Raw genomic sequence first — 18,516 nt, forward strand, 5'->3', positions numbered from 1 at the left:
TCATTTGTTTAAACCAAGAATCTTGTACCCATGTCTCCTCCATTGCAACAAATCTTCCAAGAGTCCAATCCAAGGACTAAACTAGCCTTGTAAGCTACCACATTAGACCCAAGTCTATTTTGCCTAATGACAACCTATGATGGGCCATAATCCTAGCCTTTATTAGCCTAAGATTTGACTACAAGCTAGACCTAGGTTTTCATTACCTAGATTCACCTAAAAAGCCTAATGATCTTATTTGATTTCTTAGCCTTACACCTAAGATTTTGCCTAAGATATGTTTGGACAAAGCATGGCATGACATGTGATGTGGTTTGAAAACTTAATGGAACAAATCCATGGAGGATTTGGAGAGAGAGAGGGCTGGCCTTAGAGAGAGAGGGAGAGCCCAAGTTTTGCCTATAAATAGCACCCCATACTTCTCATTCAACTCACACCTTCTCCTAGCAACTTCTCTCTCTAGAAAAATTGTGTTCTTTCTTGTTCTTTCTTTTTGTTCTTCATGTTCTTGAGTGTTCTTGAGAGAAACCACCAAACCACCTCCCAAAACCACCGTTAGATCTTTTAAAGTAGCTTAGTTAGTTAGAAAGTTGTTTCTAGGAAAAGAAAGTACAACTCTTTTCCTTTCGAAGCAAAACCGACGCCGTTACGCCGCCGAAATCCAAAACCGACGACCAAATCTTCTTAGCCGACTACTACCGCCAAGAAGGAAGGTAGGATTCCTTGTCCCCTAACTCTATGTATGTGTAGGATATCCTTATCTTCCATCCCAAGTAGTTATCTTTACCTATTTTCCCAAATATAGTCTTGTACCCAATTACAAGTTCGTTAGGAAGAAACTTTAATCATGTCATTTAAAGTAGATAATGTTATCTTTTGTTGAAAGTATATGAAATCCATGATGTTTGTTATTAAGTGATTCAAGCATGTCAAGTAGTTTTAAAATGGATGATCTTGTTAGTTGGAATAGTATAATGAATGATATCGTATGTGAAAAGTCTCACCGCGGAGTCTATGCATGAGAAACGAGACACGAAAATCAAGAAAGTAGAAACATGACACCTAGGGTGTGGATAATGATGAGATGTGTTTTGAAACCGCAATGTGGCCGGACTTGGTAGCCCATTGTGTGTATGGAAACCCACGATGCGGCCGGACGTGGTAGCCCATCGTGTGGATTGTGAAAACCGCAACGTGGCCGGACTTGGTAGCCCGTTGTGTGTATGAAAACTCGTAATGTGGCCGGACTTGGTAGCCCATTGCGTGGATTGTGAAAACCACAATGTGGCCGGACTTGGTAGCCCATTGTGAAGATTGCCAATGTGGCCGGACGTGGTAGCCTCATTGGTAATATGGCTTGGTTATCCGCGGAGAGGAGCCAATGCAAGTTTTGTGTGCCAATGGGAACCCGGCGCGGCGGAACCATTGTGAGGATACTCGGGAGACCGGCGCGGCGGAACCGAGGTTGGGTGTGTAGCTTGGTTATCCGCGGTACGGAACCAATGTAAAATTGTGTGAGTTAAACAAATGGTTTTTGAAAGGTTGAGTTGTAACTGAAAATGTTGACACAGTCTACGACGAGTCGCGTAGGAAAAACACGGAAAATCTTGGACACCAACGTATATTGATATTCGAATATGGATGTGTCAATGTTAGCTTTGTATATACGTATCATGTGGAAATCGATGTGATGTTATAACCTGTTGTTTGTTAGTTATGGGTTAGCGGGTATAGGATTTTTCTATTGAGCTTTCGTAGCTCACGGTGTTGCCTTTTCGGTGACCCTGACATATTATATCGGTGGCGACGCTGGTATAATGTGTCAGACTTTGTAGATGAACAGGGTGAACGTTACACCTTGGAGGCATTTGGAGCTGAAGAGCTGGCTCAGATGGAGGAGCAGGCGGAGCTGTAGTTAGGAACCTTAGTTCCCTTCCGTTTGTAATAAAAGTACTCCTTTTAAGTTTCTGTTGTAATAAAGAGCTTGACTCAGTTTATTTTCAATAAAATTACTTATTTAATGCCAGACTCCATTTGATTTTATGAATAAAATGTCTTTTTAATGTACCCAAAATTCGGGGCGTTACATGTACGGTATTGTACCGTTTTGGTGTGGTTTGGTACCGTATGGATGTACTCGTACGGTATTGCACCGTTTTGGTGAGGTTTGGTACCGTATGGATGTACTCGTATGGTATTGTACTGTTTTGGTGTGGTTTGGTACCGTAACGAAGCGCTCGTACGGTATTGTACCATTTTGGTGTGGTTTGGTACCGTATGGATGTACTCGTACGGTATTGCACCATTTTGGTTTGGTTTGGTACCGTATGGATGTACTCGTACGCTATTGTACCGTGTTGGTGTGTTTTGGTACCGTAACGAAGTACTCCTACGGTATTGTACCGTTTTCGTGTGGTATGGTACTGTATGAATGTACTCGTACGGTATCGCACCGTTTTGGTGTGGTTTGGCACCGTATAGATGTACTCGTACGGTATTGTTCCGTTTTGGTGTGGTTTGGTACCGTATGGATATACTCGTACGGTATTGTACCATTTTGGTGTGGTTTGGTACCGTAACGAAGTACTCGTACGGTTTTGTACCGTTTTGTTGTGGTTTGGTACCGTATGGATGTACTCGTACGGTATTGCTCCGTTTTGGTGTGGTTTGGAACCGTAACGAAGTGCTCGTACGGTATTGTACCGTTTTTATGTGGTTTGGTACCGTATGGATGTACTCGTACGGTATTACACCGTTTTGGGGTGGTTTGGTACCGTAACGAAGTACTCGTACAGTATTGTACCGTTTTGGTGTGGTTTGGTACCGTATGGATGTAATCGTACGGTATTGCACCGTTTTGGTGAGATTTCATACCGTATGGATGTACTCGTACGGTATTGCACCGTTTTGGTGAGGTTTGGTACCGTATGGATGTACTCGTATGGTATTGTACTGTTTTGGTGTGGTTTGGTACCGTAACGATGCGCTCGTACGGTATTGTACCATTTTGGTGTGGTTTGGTACCGTATGGATGTACTCGTACGGTATTGCACCATTTTGGTTTGGTTTGGTACCGTATGGATGTACTCGTACGCTATTGTACCGTGTTGGTGTGTTTTGGTACCGTAACGAAGTACTCCTACGGTATTGTACCGTTTTTGTGTGGTATGGTACCATATGAATGTACTCGTACGGTATCGCACCGTTTTGGTGTGGTTTGGCACCGTATAGATGTACTCGTACGGTATTGTTCTGTTTTGGTGTGGTTTGGTACCGTATGGATATACTCGTACGGTATTGTACCATTTTGGGGTGGTTTGGTGCCGTAACGAAGTACTCGTACGGTTTTGTACCGTTTTGTTGTGGTTTGGTACCGTATGGATGTACTCGTACGGTATTGCTCCGTTTTGGTGTGGTTTGGTACCGTAACGAAGTGCTCGTACGGTATTGTACCGTTTTTATGTGGTTTGGTACCGTATGGATGTACTCGTACGGTATTGCACCGTTTTGGGGTGGTTTGGTACCGTAACGAAGTACTCGTACAGTATTGTACCGTTTTGGTGTGGTTTGGTACCGTATGGAAGTAATCGTACGGTATTGCACCGTTTTGGTGAGGTTTCATACCGTATGGATGTACTCGTACGGTATTGCACCGTTTTGGTGTGGTTTGGTACCGTATGGATGTACTCGTACGGTATTGTACCGTTTTGGTGTGTTTTGGTACCGTAACGAAGTACTCGTACGGTATTGCACCGTTTTGGTGAGGTTTGGTACCGTATGGATGTACTCGTACGGTATGGCACCGTTTTGGTGTGGTTTTGTACCGTATGGATGTACTTGTACGGTATTGTACGGTTTTGGTGTGGTTTGGTATCGTATGGATGTACTCGTACGGTATTGCACCGTTTTGGGGTGGTTTGGTACCGTATGGATGTACTCGTACGGTATTGCACCGTTTTGGTGAGGTTTTGTACCGTATGGATGTACTCGTACGGTATTGCACCGTTTTGGTGTGGTTTGGTACTGTATGGATGTATTCGAACGGTATTGTACTGTTTTGGTGTGGTTTGGTACCGTAACGAAGCGCTCCTACGGTATTGTACCATTTTGGTGTGGTTTGGTACCGTATGGATGTACTCGTACGGTATTGAACCGTTTTGGTGTGGTTTTGTACCGTATGGATGTACTTGTACGTTATTGCACCGTTTTGGTGAGGTTTGGTACCGTATGGATGTACTCGTACGGTATTGTACAGTTTTGGTGTGGTTTGGTACCGTAACGAAGCGCTCGTACGGTATTGTACCATTTTGGTGTGGTTTGGTACCGTATGGATGTACTCGTACGGTATTGCACCGTTTTGGTGTGGTTTGGTACCGTATGGATGTACGCGTACCGTATTGCACCGTTTTGGTGAGGTTTGTTACCGTATGGATGTACTCGTATGGTTTTGTACCGTTTTGGTGTGGTTTGGTACCGTAACGAAGCACTCGTACGGTATTGTACCGTTTTTATGTGGTTTGGTACCGTATGGATGTACTCGTACGGTATTGCACCGTTTTGGGGTGGTTTGGTAACGTAACGAAGTACTCGTACGGTATTGTACCGTTTTGGTGTGGTTTGGTACCGTATGGATGTAATCGTACGGTATTGCACCGTTTTGGTGAGGTTTCGTACCGTATGGTTGTACTCGTACGGTATTGCACCGTTTTGGTGTGGTTTGGTACCGTATGGCTGTACTGGTACGGTATTGTACCGTTTTGGTGTCGTTTGGTACCGTATGGATGTAATCGTACGGTATTGCACAGTTATGGTGTGGTTTGGTACCGTATGGATGTACTCGTACGGTATTGCACCGTTTTGGGGTGGTTTGGTACCGTAACGAAGTACTCGTACGGTATTGCACCGTTTTGGTGAGGTTTCGTACCGTATGGATGTACTCGTACGGTATTGCACGGTTTTGGTGTGGTTTGGTACCGTATGGCTGTTTTGGTACGGTATTGTACCGTTTTGGTGTGGTTTGGTATCGTAAGGATGTTCTCGTACGGTATTGCACCGTTTTGGTGTGGTTTGGTACCGTAGGGATGTACTCGTATGGTATTGCACCATTTTTGTGTGGTTTGGTACCGTACAGATGTACTCGTACGGTATTGCACCGTTTTGGTGTGGTTTTGTACCGTATGGATGTACTCATATGGTATTGTACCGTTTTAATGTGTTTTGGTACCGTAACGAATTACTCGTACGGTATTGTACCGTTTTGGTGTGGTTTGGTACGGTATGGATGTCCTCGTACGGTATTGCACCGTTTTGGTGAGGTTTGGAACCGTATGGATGTACTCGTACGGTATTGCACCATTTTGGTGTGGTTTTGTACCGTATGGTTGTACTTGTACGGTATTGTACCGTTTTGGTGAGGTTTGGTATCGTATGGATGTACTCGTACGGTATTGCACCGTTTTGGTGTGGTTTGGTACCGTAGGGATGTACTCGTACGGTATTGCACCGTTTTGGTGTGGTTTGGTACCGTACGGATGTACTCGTACGGTATTGCACCGTTTTGGTGTGGTTTTGTACCGTATGGATGTACTCGTATGGTATTGTACCGTTTTGGTGTGTTTTGGTACCGTAACGAAGTACTCGTACGATATTGTACCGTTTTGGTGTGGTTTGGTACCGTATGGATGTACTCGTACGGTATTGCACCGTTTTGGTGAGGTTTTGTATCGTATGGATGTACTCGTACGGTATTGCACCGTTTTGGTGTGGTTTGGTACCGTAGGGATGTACTCGTACGGTATTGCACCGTTTTGGTGTGGTTTGGTACCGTACGGATGTACTCATACGGTATTGCACCGTTTTGGTGTGGTTTTGTACCGTATGGATGTACTCGTATGGTATTGTACCGTTTTGGTGTGTTTTGGTACCGTAACGAAGTACTCGTACGCTATTGTACCGTTTTGGTGTGGTTTGGTACCGTATGGATGTACTCGTACGGTATTGCACCGTTTTGGTGAGGTTTGGTACCGTATGGATGTACTAGTACGGTATTGCACCGTTTTGGTGTGGTTTTGTACCGTATGGATGTACTTGTACGGTATTGTACCGTTTTGGTGTGGTTTGGTATCGTATGGATGTACTCGTATGGTATTGCACCGTTTTGGGGTGGTTTGGTACCGTATGGATGTACTCGTACGGTATTGCACCGTTTTGGTGCGGTTTCGTACCGTATGGATGTACTCGTACAGTATTGCACCATTTTGGTGTGGTTTGGTACTGTATGGATGTACTCGAACGGTATTGTACTGTTTTGGTGTGGTTTGGTACCGTATGGATGTACGCGAACTGTATTGCACCGTTTTGGTGAGGTTTATTATCGTATGGATGTACTCGTATGGTTTTGTACCTTTTTAGTGTGGTTTGGTACCGTATGGATGTACTCGTACGGTATTGCACCGTTTTGGTGTGGATTGGTACCGTAACGAAGTACTCTTACGGTATTGTACCGTTTTGGTGTTGTTTGGTACCGTATGGTTGTACTCGTACGGTGTTGCACCGTTTTGGTGTGGTTTGGTACCGTATGGATGTACTCGTACGGTATTGCACCGTTTTGGTGAGATTTCGTACCGTATGGATGTACTCGTACGGTATTGCACCGTTTTGGTGTGGTTTGGTACCGTAGGGATGTACTCGAACGGTATTGCACCGTTTTGGGGTGGTTTGGTACCGTAACGAAGTACTCGTACGGTATTGTACCGTTTTGGTGTGGTTTGGTACCGTATGGATGTAATCATACGGTATTGCACCGTTTTGGTGAGGTTTCGTACCGTATGGATCTACTCGTACGGTATTGCACCGTTTTGGTGTGGTTTGGTACCGTATGGCTGTACTGGTACGGTATTGTACCGTTTTGGTGTGGTTTGGTACCGTAAGGATGTTCTCGTACGGTATTGCACCGTTTTGGTGTGGTTTGGTACCGTAGGGATGTACTCGTACGGTATTGCACCGTTTTTGTGTGGTTTGGTATCGTACGGTATTGCACCTTTTTGGTGTGGTTTTGTACCGTATGGATGCACTCATACGGTATTGTACCGTTTTAATGTGTTTTGGTACCGTAACGAATTACTCGTATGGTATTGTACCGTTTTGGTGTGGTTTGGTACCGTATGGATGTACTCGTACGGTATTGCACCGTTTTGGTGAGGTTTGGAACCGTATGGATGTACTCGTACGGTATTGCACCGTTTTGGTGTGGTTTTGTACCGTATGGATGTTCTCGTACGGTATTGCACCATTTTGGTGTGGTTTTGTACCGTATGGATGCACTCTTACGGTATTGTACCGTTTTAATGTGTTTTGGTACCGTAACGAATTACTCGTACGGTATTGTACCGTTTTGGTGTGGTTTGGTACCGTAAGGATGTTCTCGTACGGTATTGCACCGTTTTGGTGTGGTTTGGTACCGTAGGGATGTACTCGTACGGTATTGCACCGTTTTTGTGTGGTTTGGTACCGTACGGATGTACTCGTACGGTATTGCACCATTTTGGTGTGGTTTTGTACCGTATGGATGCACTCATACGGTATTGTACCGTTTTAATGTGTTTTGGTACCGTAACGAATTACTCGTACGGTATTGTACCGTTTTGGTGTAGTTTGGTACCGTAACGAAGTACTCGTACGGAATTGTACCGTTTTGGTGTGGTTTCGTACCGTATGGATGTACTCGTACGGTATTGCACCGTTTTGGTGTGGTTTGGTACCGTATGGATGTACTCGTACGGTATTGCACCGTTTTGGTGTGGTTTGGTACCGTATGGATGTACGCGTACCGTATTGCACCGTTTTGGTGAGGTTTGTTACCGTATGGATGTACTCGTATGGTTTTGTACCGTTTTGTTGTGGTTTGGTACCGTAACGAAGCACTCGTACGGTATTGTACCGTTTTTTTGTGGTTTGGTACCGTATGGATGTACTCGTACGGTATTGCACCGTTTTTGTGTGGTTTGATACCGTAACAAAGTATTCGTACGGTATTGTACCGTTTTGGTGTGGTTTGGTACCGTATGGATGTACTCGTACGTTATTGCACCGTTTTGGTGTGGTTTTGTACCGTATGGATGCACTCGTACGGTATTGCACCGTTTTGCTGTGGTTTGGTACCGTAACGAAGTACTCGTAAGGTATTGTACCGTTTTGGTGTGGTTTAGTACCGTATGTTTGTACTCATACGGTATTGCACTGTTTTGGTGTGGTTTAGTACCGTATGGATGTACACGTACGGTATTGCACCGTTTTGGTGTGGTTTGGTACCATAACGAAGTACTCGTACGGAATTGTACCGTTTTGGTGTGGTTTCGTACCGTATGGATGTACTCGTACGGTATTGCACCGTTTTGGTGTGGTTTGGTACCGTATGGATGTACTCGTACGGTATTGCACCGTTTTGGTGTGGTTTGGTACCGTATGGATGTACGCGTACCGTATTGCACCGTTTTGGTGAGGTTTGTTACCGTATGGATGTACTCGTATGGTTTTGTACCGTTTTGTTGTGGTTTGGTACCGTAACGAAGCACTCGTACGGTATTGTACCGTTTTTTTGTGGTTTGGTACCGTATGGATGTACTCGTACGGTATTGCACCGTTTTGGGGTGGTTTGGTAACGTAACGAAGTACTCATACGGTATTGTACCGTTTTTGTGTGGTTTGGTACCGTATGGTTGTAATCGTACGGTATTGCACCGTTTTGGTGAGGTTTCATACCGTATGGTTGTACTCGTACGGTATTGCACCGTTTTGGTGTGGTTTGGTACCGTATGGCTGTACTGGTACGGTATTGTACCATTTTGGTGTGGTTTGGTACCGTATGGATGTACTCGTACGGTATTGCACAGTTATGGGGTGGTTTGGTACCGTATGGATGTACTCGAACGGTATTGCACCGTTTTGGGGTGGATTGGTACCGTAACGAAGTACTCGTACGGTATTGCACCGTTTTGGTGAGGTTTCGTACCGTATGGATGTACTCGTACGGTATTGCACGGTTTTGGTGTGGTTTGGTACCGTATGGCTGTACTGGTACGATATTGTACCGTTTTGGTGTGGTTTGCTATCGTATGGATGTACTCGTACGGTATTGCACCATTTTGGTGAGGTTTGGTACCGTATGGATGTACTCGTACGGTATTGCACCGTTTTGGTGTGGTTTTGTACCGTATGGATGTACTTGTACGGTATTGTACCGTTTTGGTGTGGTTTGGTATCGTATGGATGTACTCGTACGGTATTGCACCGTTTTGGGGTGGTTTGGTACCGTATGGATGTACTCGTACGGTATTGCACCGTTTTGGTGCGGTTTCGTACCGTATGGATGTACTCGTACGGTATTGCACCATTTTGGTGTGGTTTGGTACTGTATGGATGTACTCGAACGGTATTGTACTGTTTTGGTGTGGTTTGGTACCGTATGGATGTACGCGAACTGTATTGGACCGTTTTGGTGAGGTTTATTATCGTATGGATGTACTCGTATGGTTTTGTACCTTTTTAATGTGGTTTGGTACCGTATGGATGTACTCGTACGGTATTGCACCGTTTTGGTGTGGATTGGTACCGTAACGAAGTACTCTTACGGTATTGTACCGTTTTGGTGAGGTTTGGTATCGTATGGATGTACTCGTACGGTATTGCACCGTTTTGGTGTGGTTTGGTACAGTATGGATGTACTCGTACGGTATTGCACCGTTTTGGTGAGGTTTCGTACCGTATGGATGTACTCGTACGGTATTGCACCGTTTTGGTGTGGTTTGGTACCGTATGGATGTACTCGAACGGTATTGTACTGTTTTGGTGTGGTTTGGTACCGTATGGATGTACGCGAACGGTATTGCACCGTTTTGGTGAGGTTTGTTACCGTGTTTTGTACCGTTTTGGTGTGGTTTGGTACCGTAACGAAGCACTCGTACGGTATTGTACCGTTTTTATGTGGTTTGGTACCGTATGGATGTACTCGTACGGTATTGCACCGTTTTGGTGTGGTTTGGTACCGTAACGAAGTACTCGTACGGTATTGTACCGTTTTGGTGTTGTTTGGTACCGTATGGATGTACTCGTACGGTATTGCACCGTTTTGGTGTGGTTTTGTACTGTATGGATGTACTCGTACGGTATTGCACCGTTTTGCTGTGGTTTGGTACCGTAACGAAGTACTCGTAAGGAATTGTACCGTTTTGGTGTGGTTTAGTACCGTATGTTTGTACTCATACGGTATTGCACCGTTTTGGTGTGGTTTAGTACCGTATGGATGTACTCGTACGGTATTGCACCGTTTTGGTGTGGTGTTGACCCGTAACGAAGTACTCGTACGGAATTGTACCGTTTTGGTGTGGTTTCGTACCGTATGGATGTACTCGTACGGTATTGCACCGTTTTTGTGTGGTTTTGTACCGTATGGTTGTACTCGTACGGTATTGCACCGTTTTGGTGTGGTTTGGTCCCGTATGGATGTACGCGTACCGTATTGCACCGTTTTGGTGAGGTTTGTTACCGTATGGATGTACTCGTATGGTTTTGTACCGTTTTGGTGTGGTTTGGTACCGTAACAAAGCACTCGTACGGTATTGTACCGTTTTTATGTGGTTTGGTACCGTATGGATGTACTCGTACGGTATTGCACCGTTTTGGGGTGGTTTGGTAACGTAACGAAGTACTCGTACGGTATTGTACCGTTTTGGTGTGGTTTGGTACCGTATGGATGTAATCGTACGGTATTGCACCGTTTTGGTGAGATTTCATACCGTATGGTTGTACTCGTACGGTATTGCACCGTTTTGGTGTGGTTTGGTACCGTATGGCTGTACTGGTACGGTATTGTACCGTTTTGGTGTGGTTTGGTACCGTAAGGATGTTCTCGTACGGTATTGCACCGTTTTGGTGTGGTTTGGTACCGTAGGGATGTACTCGTGCGGTATTGCACCGTTTTTGTGTGGTTTGGTACCGTACAGATGTACTCGTACGGTATTGCACCGTTTTGGTGTGGTTTTATACCGTATGGATGTACTCATATGGTATTGTACCGTTTTAATGTGTTTTGGTACCGTAACGAATTACTCGTACGGTATTGTACCGTTTTGGTGTGGTTTGGTACAGTATGGATGTACTCGTACGGTATTGCACCGTTTTGGTGAGGTTTGGAACCGTATGGATGTACTCGTACGGTATTGCACCGTTTTGGTGTGGTTTTGTACCGTATGGATGTACTTGTACGGTATTGTACCGTTTTGGTGAGGTTTGGTATCGTATGGATGTACTCGTACGGTATTGCACCGTTTTGGTGTGGTTTGGTACCGTAGGGTTGTACTCGTATGGTATTGCACCGTTATGGTGTGGTTTGGTACCGTACGGATGTACTCGTACGGTATTGCACCGTTTTTGTGTGGTTTTGTACCGTATGGATGTACTCGTATGGTATTGTACCGTTTTGGTGTGTTTTGGTACCGTAACGAAGTACTCGTACGGTATTGTACCGTTTTGGTGTGGTTTGGTACCGTATGGATGTACTCGTACGGTATTGCACCGTTTTGGTGAGGTTTGGTACCGTATGGATGTACTCGTACGGTATTGCACCGTTTTGGTGTGGTTTTGTACCGTATGGATGTACTTGTACGGTATTGTACCGTTTTGGTGTGGTTTGGTATCGTATGGATGTACTCGTACGGTATTGCACCGTTTTGGGGTTGTTTGGTACCGTATGGATGTACTCGTACGGTATTGCACCGTTTTGGTGAGGTTTCGTACCGTATGGATGTACTCGTACGGTATTGCACCGTTTTGGTGTGGTTTGGTACTGTATGGATGTACTCGAACGGTATTGTACTGTTTTGGTGTGGTTTGGTACCGTATGGATGTACGCGAACTGTATTGCACCGTTTTGGTGAGGTTTGTTATCGTATGGATGTACTCGTATGGTTTTGTACCTTTTTTATGTGGTTTGGTACCGTATGGATGTACTCGTACGGTATTGCACCGTTTTGGTGTGGTTTGGTACCGTAACGAAGTACTCTTACGGTATTGTACCGTTTTGGTGTGGTTTGGTACCGTATGGTTGTACTCGTACGGTATTGCACCGTTTTGGTGAGGTTTGGAACCGTATGGATGTACTCGTACGGTATTGCACCGTTTTGGTGTGGTTTTGTACCGTATGGATGTACTGGTACGGTATTGTACCGTTTTGGTGAGGTTTGGTATCGTATGGATGTACTCATACGGTATTGCATCGTTTTGGTGTGGTTTGGTACCGTATGGATGTACTCGTACGGTATTGCACCGTTTTGGTGAGGCTTCGTACCGTATGGATGTACTCGTACGGTATTGCACCGTTTTGGTGTGGTTTGGTACCGTATGGATGTACTCGAACGGTATTGTACTGTTTTGGTGTGGTTTGGTAACGTATGGATGTACGCGAACGGTCTTGCACCGTTTCGGTGAGGTTTTTTACCGTATGGATGTACTCGTATGGTTTTGTACCGTTTTGGTGTGGTTTGGCACCGTAACGAAGCACTCGTACGGTATTGTACCATTTTTATGTGGTTTGGTACCGTATGGATGTACTCGTACGGTATTGCACCGTTTTGGTGTGGTTTGGTACCGTAACCAAGTACTCGTACGGTATTGTACCATTTTGGTGTGGTTTGGTACCGTATGGATGTACTTGTATGGTATTGCACCGTTTTGGTGTGGTTTTGTACCGTATGGATGTACTCGTACGGTATTGCACAATTTTGCTGTGGTTTGGTACCGTAACGAAGTACTCGTAAGGTATTGTACCGTTTTGGTGTGGTTTCGTACCGTATGTTTGTACTCATACGGTATTGCACCATTTTGGTGTGGTTTAGTACCGTAGGGATGTACTCGTACGGTATTGCACCGTTTTGGTGTGGTTTGGTACCGTAACGAAGTACTCGTACGGAGTTCTACCGTTTTGGTGTGGTTTCGTACCGTATGGATGTACTCGTACGGTATTGCACCGTTTTGGTGTGGTTTGGTACTGTAAGGATGTACTCGTACGGTATTGTACCATTTTGGTGAGGTTTGGTACCGTATGGATGTACTCGTACGGTATTGCACCGTTTTGGTGTGGTTTGGTACCGTAACGATGTACTCGTACGGTATTGTACCGTTTTGGTGAGGTTTGGTACCGTATGGATGTGCTCGTACGGTATTGCACCGTTTTGGTGTGGTTTGGTACCGTATGGATGTACTCGTACGGTATTGCACCGTTTTGGTGTGGTTTGGTACCGTATGGATGTACTCGTACGGTATTGCACCGTTTTGGTGAGGTTTGTTACCGTATGGATTTACTCGTACGGTATTGTACCGTTTTGGTGTGGTTTGGTACCGTATGGATTTACTCGTTCGGTATTGCACCATTTTGGTGTGGTTTGGTACGGTACGGATGTACTCGTACGGTATTGTACCGTTTTGGTGTGTTTTTGTACCGTAACGAAGTACTCGTACGGTATTGTACCGTTTTGGTGTGGTTTCGTACCGTAAGGATGTACTTGTACGGTATTGCACCGTTTTGGTGTGGTTTGGTACCGTAAGGATGTACTCGTACAGTATTGTACCGTTTTGGTGAGGTTTGGTACCGTATGGATGTACTCGTACGGTATTGCACCGTTTTGGTGTGATTTGGTACCGTATAGATGTACTCATACGGTATTGCACCGTTTTGGTGTGGTTTGGTACCGTAACGAAGTACTCGTACGGTATTGTACCGTTTTGGTGTGGTTTGGTACCGTATGGATGTACTCGTACGGTATTGCACCGTTTTGGTGTGGTTTGTACCGTATGGATTTACTCGTACGGTATTGCACCGTTTTGGTTTGTTTTTGTACCGTAACGAAGTACTCGTAAGGTATTGTACCATTTTGGTGTGGTTTGGTACCGTATGGATGTACTCGTACGGTATTGTAATGTTTTGGTGTGGTTTGGTACCGTATGGATGTACTCGTATGGTTATGTACCGTTTTGGTGTGGTTTGGTACCGTAACGAAGTACTCGTACGGTATTGTACCGTTTTGGTGTGGTTTGGTACCGTATGGATGTACTCGTACGGTATTGCACCGTTTTGGTGTGGTTTTGTACCGTATGGATGTACTCGTACGGTATTGCACCATTTGGTGTGGTTTGGTACCGTAACGAAGTACTCGTAAGGTATTGTACCGTTTTGGTGTGGTTTAGTACCGTATGTATGTACTCATACGGTATTGCACCGTTTTGGTGTGGTTTGGTACCGTATGGATGTACTCGTACGGTATTGCACCGTTTTGGTGTGGTTTGGTACCGTAACGAAGTACTCGTACGGTATTGTACTGTTTTGGTGTGGTTTCGTACCGTATGGATGTACTCGTACGGTATTGCACCGTTTTGGTGTTGTTTGGTACCGTAAGGATGTACTCGTACGGTATTGTACCGTTTTGGTGAGGTTTGGAACCGCATGGATGTACTCGTACGGTATTGCACCGTTTTGGTGTGGTTTGGTACCGTAACGAAGTACTCGTAAGGTATTGTACCGTTTTTGTGTGGTTTGGTACCGTATGTATGTACTCATACGGTATTGCACCGTTATGGTGTGGTTCGGTACCGTATGGATGTACTCGTACGGTATTGCACCGTTTCGGTGTGGTTTGGTACCGTATGGATGTACTCGTACGGTATTGCACCGTTTTGGTGAGGTTTGTTACCGTATGGATGTACTCGTACGGTATTGTACCGTTTTGGTGTGGTTTGGTACCGTATGGATTTACTCGTACGGTATTGCACCATTTTGGTGTGGTTTGGTACGGTACGGATGTACTCGTACGGTATTGCACCGTTTTGGTGTGGTTTGGTACCGTAACGAAGTACTCGTACGGTATTGTACCGTTTTGGTGTGGTTTGGTACCGTATGGATGTACTCGTATGGTATTGCACCGTTTTGGTGTGGTTTTGTACCGTATGGATGTACTCGTCCGGTATTGCACCGTTTTGCTGTGGTTTGGTACCGTAACGAAGTACTCGTACGGTATTGTACCGTTTTGGTGTGGTTTGGTACCGTATGGATGTACTCGTATGGTATTGCACCGTTTTGGTGTGGTTTTGTACCGTATGGATGTACTCGTACGGTATTGCACCGTTTTGCTGTGGTTTGGTACCGTAACGAAGTACTCGTAAGGTATTGTACCGTTTTGGTGTGGTTTCGTACCGTATGTTTGTACTCATACGGTATTGCACCGTTTTGGTGTGGTTTAGTACCGTAGGGATGTACTCGTACGGTATTGCACCGTTTTGGTGTGGTTTGGTACCGTAACGAAGTACTCGTACGGAGTTCTACCGTTTTGGTGTGGTTTCGTACCGTATGGATGTACTCGTACGGTATTGCACCGTTTTGGTGTGGTTTGGTACCGTAAGGATGTACTCGTACGGTATTGTACCATTTTGGTGAGGTTTGGTACCGTATGGATGTACTCGTACGGTATTGCACCGTTTTGGTGTGGTTTGGTACCGTAACGATGTACTCGTACGGTATTGTACCGTTTTGGTGAGGTTTGGTACCGTATGGATGTGCTCGTACGGTATTGCACCGTTTTGGTGTGGTTTGGTACCGTATGGATGTACTCGTACGGTATTGTACCGTTTTGGTGAGGTTTGGTACCGCATGGATGTACTCGTACGGTATTGCACCGTTTTGGTGTGGTTTGGTACCGTAACGAAGTACTCGTAAGGTATTGTACCGTTTTGGTGTGTGGTTTGGTACCGTATGTATGTACTCATACGGTATTGCACCGTTATGGTGTGGTTCGGTACCGTATGGATGTACTCGTACGGTATTGCACCGTTTCGGTGTGGTTTGGTACCGTATGGATGTACTCGTACGGTATTGCACCGTTTTGGTGAGGTTTGTTACCGTATGGATGTACTCGTACGGTATTGTACCGTTTTGGTGTGGTTTGGTACCGTATGGATTTACTCGTACGGTATTGCACTGTTTTGGTGTGGTTTGGTACCGTAACGAAGTACTCGTAAGGTATTGTACCGTTTTGGTGTGGTTTGGTACCGTATAGATGTACTCGTACGGTATTGCACCGTTTTGGTGTGGTTTGGTACCGTATAGATGTACTCGTACGGTATTGCACCGTTTTGGTGCTGTTTGGTACCGTATGGATGTACTTGTACGGTATTGCACCGTTTTGGTGAGGTTTGTTACCGTATGGATGTACTCGTACGGTATTGCACCGTTTTGTTGTGGTTTGGTACCGTATGGATTTACTCGTACGGTATTGCACCGTTTTGGTGTGGTTTGGTACGGTATGGATGTACTCGTACAGTATTGTACCGTTTTAGTCTGTTTTGGTACCGTAACGAAGTACTCGTACGGTATTGTACCGTTTTGATGTGGTTTTGTACCGTATGGATGTACTCGTACGGTATTGCACCGTTTTGGTGTGGTTTGGTACCGTAAGGATGTACTCGTACGGTATTGTACCGTTTTGGTAAGGTTTGGTACCGTATGGATGTACTTGTACGGTATTGCACCGTTTTGGTGTGGTTTGGTACCGTAACGAAGTACTCGTTAGGTATTGTACCGTTTTGGTGTGGTTTGGTACCGTATGGATGTACTCGTACGGTATTGTACCGTTTTGGTGTGGTTTCGTACCCTATGGATTTACTCGTACGGTATTGCACCATTTTGGTGTGGTTTGGTACGGTACGGATGTACTCGTACGGTATTGCACCGTTTTGGTGTGTTTTTGTACCGTAACGAAGTACTCGTACGGTATTGTACTGTTTTGGTGTGGTTTCGTACCGTATGGATGTACTCGTACGGTATTGCACCGTTTTGGTGTGGTTTGGTACCGTAAGGATGTACTCGTACGGTATTGCACCGTTTTGGTGTGGTTTGGTACCGTAACGAAGTACTCGTAAGGTATTGTACCATTTTGGTGTGGTTTGGTACCGTATGGATGTACTCGTACGGTATTGCACCGTTTTGGTGTGGTTTGGTACCGTATCGATGTACTCGTACGGTATTGTACCGTGTTGGTGTGGGATGGTACCGTACGGATGTACTCGTACGGTATTGTACCGTTTTGGTGAGGTTTGGTACCGTATGGATATACCCGTACGGTATTGCACAGTTTTGGTGAGGTTTGTTACCGTATGGATGTACTCGTACGGTATTGTACCGTTTTGGTTTGTTTTGGTACCGTAACGAAGTACTCGTACGGTATTGTACCGTTTTGGTGTGGTTTCGTACCGTATGGATGTACTCGTACGGTATTGCACCGTTTTTGTGTGGTTTGGTATCGTAATGACGTACTCGTACGGTATTGTACCGTTTTGGTGAGGTTTGGTACCGTATGGATGTACTCGTACGGTATTGCACCGTTTTGGTGTGGTTTGGTACCGTAACGTAGTACTCGTATGGTATTGTACCGTTTTGGTGTGGTTTCGTACCGTATGGATGTACTCGTACGGTATTGTACTGTTTTGGTGTGGTTTGGTACCGTATGGATGTACTCGTATGGTTTTGTACCGTTTTGGTGTGGCTTGGTACCGTAACGAAGCACTCGTACGGTATTGTACCGTTTTTATGTGGTTTGGTATCGTACGGATGTACTCGTACGGTATTGCACCGTTTTGGTGTGGTTTGTTACCGTATCGATGTACTCGTACGGTATTGTACCGTGTTGGTGTGGGATGGTACCGTACGGATGTACTCGTACGGTATTGTACCGTTTTGGTGAGGTTTGGTACCGTATGGATATACCCGTACGGTATTGCACAGTTTTGGTGAGGTTTGTTACCGTATGGATGTACTCGTACGGTATTTCACCGTTTGTTTGTTGTTTGGTACCGTATGGATTTACTCGTACGGTATTGCACCGTTTTGGTGTGGTTTGGTACGGTATGGATGTACTCGTACGGTATTGTACCGTTTTGGTTTGTTTTGGTACCGTAACGAAGTACTCGTACGGTATTGTACCGTTTTGGTGTGGTTTCGTACCGTATGGATGTACTCGTACGGTATTGCACCGTTTTTGTGTGGTTTGGTATCGTAATGACGTACTCGTACGGTATTGTACCGTTTTGGTGAGGTTTGGTACCGTATGGATGTACTCGTACGGTATTGCACCGTTTTGGTGTGGTTTGGTACCGTAACGTAGTACTCGTATGGTATTGTACTGTTTTGGTGTGGTTTGGTACCGTATGGATGTACTCGTATGGTTTTGTACCGTTTTGGTGTGGCTTGGTACCGTAACGAAGCACTCGTACGGTATTGTACCGTTTTTATGTGGTTTGGTATCGTACGGATGTACTCGTACGGTATTGCACCGTTTTGGTGTGGTTTGTTACCGTATCGATGTACTCGTACGGTATTGCACCGTTTTGGTGTGGTTTGGTACCGTATGGATTTACTCGTACGGTATTGCACCGTTTTGACGTGGTTTGGTACGGTATGGATGTACTCGTTCGGTA

Source organism: Rhododendron vialii, chromosome 9a (assembly GCF_030253575.1).
Source record: "Rhododendron vialii isolate Sample 1 chromosome 9a, ASM3025357v1".
Lineage (NCBI taxonomy): Eukaryota > Viridiplantae > Streptophyta > Magnoliopsida > Ericales > Ericaceae > Rhododendron > Rhododendron vialii.